We start from the raw sequence: 4,707 nt of genomic DNA, 5'->3' as shown, positions 1-4,707 counted from the left end.
TGATAGGAATGTTCTGGAATCCAGGCTATTTGTTGTGGTTCCCTAGCAGGCAGGTTGATTTTTTTCTGAGTAAAGATGAAAGAGAACCCTTGGGCAGAACCATTGGCGTGTGGCCAATCCATGCAGCAGGCATGTGTATGTGGGGTGTGTGGATCTGAGAAGGAGGAGCCCCCTTTGGGGACCACTTTATATAAGCACATAGACCCCAGTGAGGGGACAGTCAACGCTGGATAAGTTGGAAGGGATGTTTCCAGGCTCCCTCCTATTGATACGTGACATGTTTGAGGAATCTGAACCTTAGAAGCCTACAGAGAAGAGTCTCTGTCAAGAAGCAACGAAAAGGGGTGCCAAGATGGCTCAGTCAGAAGAACATGCGACTCTTAATCTCATAGTCATGAGTTCAAGCCCCACGTTGGGTGTAGAGATTACTAAAAATAAATAAATAAATAAATAAACTTAAAAAAAAGAGAGAGAGAGAAAGAGAGAAGCAACTAAACAAGGAGGAAACACACCAGTTATTTTAACAGAGAGTTTAGTGAAATAGGTATTAGAGGACTGAGAAGTCATGGAGGGAAGACTGTAGTGACACAGAAGTAGTCACTGCTCCTGGAAGCAGTGGTCACTCCCAGGCCTACAGGAGCAGAGAGAAGTTGGGGCTATCAGAACCCCAAATCTATGAGCAGAGGCCTTTACAGCCAGGCTCCAGACCTCTGAGGAGGCAGCTGCTAGTTGGCTGGTGTTGGTACCTTTAAGGGGATGGAGAATAATACTGGAAATCGGAACCAACTATTCCTGGAAGCAACAGCTACAGGGCAAGGAAGCATGGCCAGGGTGACCCTGGCAGGACCAGCAAGCAAATGGGAAGAAGTCACGTCCTCTGTCCCTCGTGCTCCTCTCCCCAGCTAGCACCCTTACTGGGACAGCCAATCAGGGGGACAGATGGCAAAGGGGCCATGAGGTTTGCAGAGTTCCAGCCCCAGCATCAGAGGGCAGAGTCCAGAAGGCAAGGCTTGAGCTGAGAGACTATGGTTTAATAACTAGTCTAAGAAGGAGAAAATACACAAAAGAGGGACTGTGGCCTGGGGAGATCTTGTAGCAAAGGGCAACAGGATTGACCTGAGAGAGTAGCAGGGAGCCAGGGAATGGACTCTCCTGTGAACAATATTGAAGCCAGGGACTGGACTCGGGGGTGGGGGGGTCAGTGGAAGGCACGGGGGGCCAGGGAGAGTTGGGGCATTTGGCTCAGGCCTCAAAGTTGGGTTTGGATGGGGCTCAATGTCAGCCATCGTTCAGTGGAGGAGTTTGTAAGGGAGCAGGGTTAAGTCCTCATCTATTTACACAGGCCATTGAGAAAGAGCAGTTCCTGTACTTAGGTGTAGCTCAGAAACTAATCTTGAAACACTTAACTTACATTCACCCAGTGGTGTTGGAAGTTAGATACTAAAATGCAATGGAACATGATTAAGAGCTTCCCGCTTTGTCACCAGGTAAAATAGGAAGTGGATATCCACTTGCTTTCCGGAGTTGAGTGAATGAGTTTGCTCCCCCATGATACCTTGCTCCACTCCGAACCTCCCTAGTTTGTGGCCCTAACACCCCACCCCTCTCTCCTTACAAAGAAGCAAAGTTTCCACTTAGGGAAAGACTCATTGCTGGGTCTCTTGTAGAATCAAGATATCAAGTCACTCCCTAAATGGGTCTCCCCTCTTTCCCCTGGATTTAATACCATGGAAGGGGCAGGAAGATCCATTTAAGAGAAATGTGTGAGTATTTTCCAGCATCACTGATTCTGCTAAAGTAGATTCTAAAGAGAACTACCCACAGCCATAGCTTCCAAAGATGCAAGAGGTTTTGATGCCGAGAAAAAAAGAGATGCTTTTATGGCCCAAACAGCATGAGTCGTAAAGACACTACCACTGCTCCAAACTAGGATCAGAACGGGAACAAACTGACGACAATGAAAAAAATATTGCAAAAGATTCTAAATTATCTCCTGGATTTTGTTTTACTCAAGCTATCAGATCTGCTTTTTAGTATTTATGTCTTAACAAGGGTTCCTGTTTTTATAAAGTACAAATGGAAAGCCATGTGGTCACAACAAAGTTCCCCTAGGGACAGTGTACCTAATTTCAAGGCAAGTTCCTAAGAGAAAAATGGCCTTTGAGTTTCGAGTTTGCAGTCTTAAAGATTCATATTAATGATAATAATGCACATAGAAGCATGTTGACAATACTGTTCTCTCTTTTATTCCTGGCTGTTTCCAAAGCAGTCCCAACTAGTAATTTTTCGTATTCATAGTTAGGCTCACAGCTAGGTCCGTGCCACGTGTCTTTCTCAGACTAACCCAGGAAGTAATTATAAACTCTGTCACTTTTGAGTAATAAAGTTGGGCTGTGTTTCATCCTAACATCTAGCATTTATCATCTCCAGGGGATGTATAAACTTGTACTCAAAACCACCTGCCACGCCTGTGAATAAGCCTTTTCCTCATCTGCAGCCTGTTGAGTTGGGACTTGTAACTGGAAGGCAGATTTAGGCTCAATCAAGCTTGATCCAAAAAAGGACTACAAAAATAGTCTCTTGTAATTTTCCCTTTAAAGTCTTCCAGCTGGGGTCTTGGCCTGCTGTTTCTGTATCAAAGCTCCTGAAAGTGTTTCCATTTCAAACTTTTTACCTTTTAATTTGGTCCCAGATTTCCCATGAAATAAACCTGTCCAAGAGTTTTATGTGGATGGTGACCAACCATGTCGGGTTCCTGGGACTTGGGACTTCAGGGCTAAAACTGGATAAGCTGGTCAGCCAGCAGATGGCTGGTTGGCCCCAGGAGGCATTAGGGATCAACTTCAGCGGGCTTTTTTGTCTAAATTCAGCTTCCATGTAACAACGTGTAACAAGAGCTTCTAGTAGGTTGGTTGTTGTTGTCATAAAGCAAGCAATTTGGGTTTTACGCAAATGTAAATTTTATTGTTTAAAACAAGGGTCAGCAAATCCTGCCCATCACCTGTTTTTCACATGTTTAAATGACTAAAAAGAAAAGATTACACAACAGAAATTTTCTGGAGCCTGCTCCTCAAAGCCTAAGGTATTGACTATCTGCTCCTTTACAGAAAAATTTGCTGATCACCAGTCTAAGATATAGCAAGCTATAGAAATAGCATATAACCAAAACACTAGGCCCATTTTCATGACAGGATGAAATATATTTCTGACAGATTGCCCCAAATTCCTTTATAAATTGTATATTATTTTGTCATATAATGCTTTATAAATTTATAAAAAATATAAAATGTTAAATTCATTAATTTTTTTCTAAATTCATAGTTATTTTTCTTTCTAAATTAAATGAAACAGTAGAAATCACATAACCAAGCCCTCTCATTCTATAGGTGAGTAAACTGAGGCTAGGCAGAATGAAGGTACTTGACAGAGCTCACCCATAGCTTAGTCGGAGAAAGAGCCAGATTTAAGAACACTGCCTGGATTCTAGCAATCCTTGTTTGTTTGTTTATTTTCAAGCAATCTGTACACCCCGCGTGGGGCTGGAACCTACAAACCCGAGATCAAGAATCGCACGCTCTACCGACTGAGTCAGCCAGGCACCCCAAGCATTCTTTACTTTATACCAAGGTGCTCTTCTCATTCAAGATGGCAATTTAAAGAATGAATCATCACGGGTGCTTGCGTGGCTCAGTCGATTCAGCCTCTGCCTTCGGCTCAGGTCATGATCCCAGGGTCCTGGGATTGAGCCCTACGTCGGGCGCCCTACTCAGTGGGGAGTCTGCTTCTCCCTCTCCCTCTGCTGCTCCCCCTGCTTGTGCTCTCTCTCAAATGAATAAATAAAATCTTAAAAAAAAAAAAAAAAAGGAATGAATCATTGCTAAGTTGTTAACATACCAAAAGTATTCTCCTGGACGATTTCCACTCCTCCACCAGACTAAGACAGAGAGATGTCGTTACCATCTCTATGGGGCAATATTTGCCCAGTTTACCTGCCAATTTGGTGGTCTCTGGTAGTCTGTGCTTTAGAACTGGGTTTCCAGCCAGCCTTCCCACTATGGAGGCATGGTAGAATGGCCTGATGTGTGTACACGTGTGTGTGTGTGTGTGTGTGTGTATTATTTTGTTTTAATGTCATCCTCAGTTATTCTAATCTGATCAGTCTGATTGAAGCCTAAGAATTGAGTATGCTTTTAAAGCTCAATTGATTCTCATATGAACCACTGTGCTTTACAGAAAGTAAAACTATTTTTTCAAATGGGGAAATATGAAATATCTTCACCAGAGCACATACTCTGATTTGGGCAGTGTCTCAGGCCTGAGTGATTTTTAAACAATAGAATAATTTTAATTAGGAACTTTTAAGGAAAAAAAGCATATATTCTACAGACTATAAGATAACTGAAGATGGATTAAGGCAATTCACTTTGGTCTCTATTTTATGTTTCTCTTTATAAAGTTCATTATAATCGTCTATCATTTTTTTTCCCCTGGCATCTAACATCTACTTAACACTACAAAGAAGGTACTTAGCTAACTTATAAAACAATGTATATAATAACTAGTGATCAATAGTCCTTAGAGTTTTGGATCTGGAGTGGTTTAGCGACTTGGGTAGAACAACTGGTGTCTAAGGAAAACAACACAGTTGGCCCTTGACCAACACAGGTTCGAACTTCATGAGTCTACTTATATGCGGATTTTTTTTCT

Source organism: Leptonychotes weddellii, chromosome X (assembly GCF_054177405.1).
Source record: "Leptonychotes weddellii isolate Sample4059 chromosome X, ASM5417740v2, whole genome shotgun sequence".
NCBI classification, from domain to species: domain Eukaryota; kingdom Metazoa; phylum Chordata; class Mammalia; order Carnivora; family Phocidae; genus Leptonychotes; species Leptonychotes weddellii.
This window is presented reverse-complemented; position numbering follows the sequence as displayed.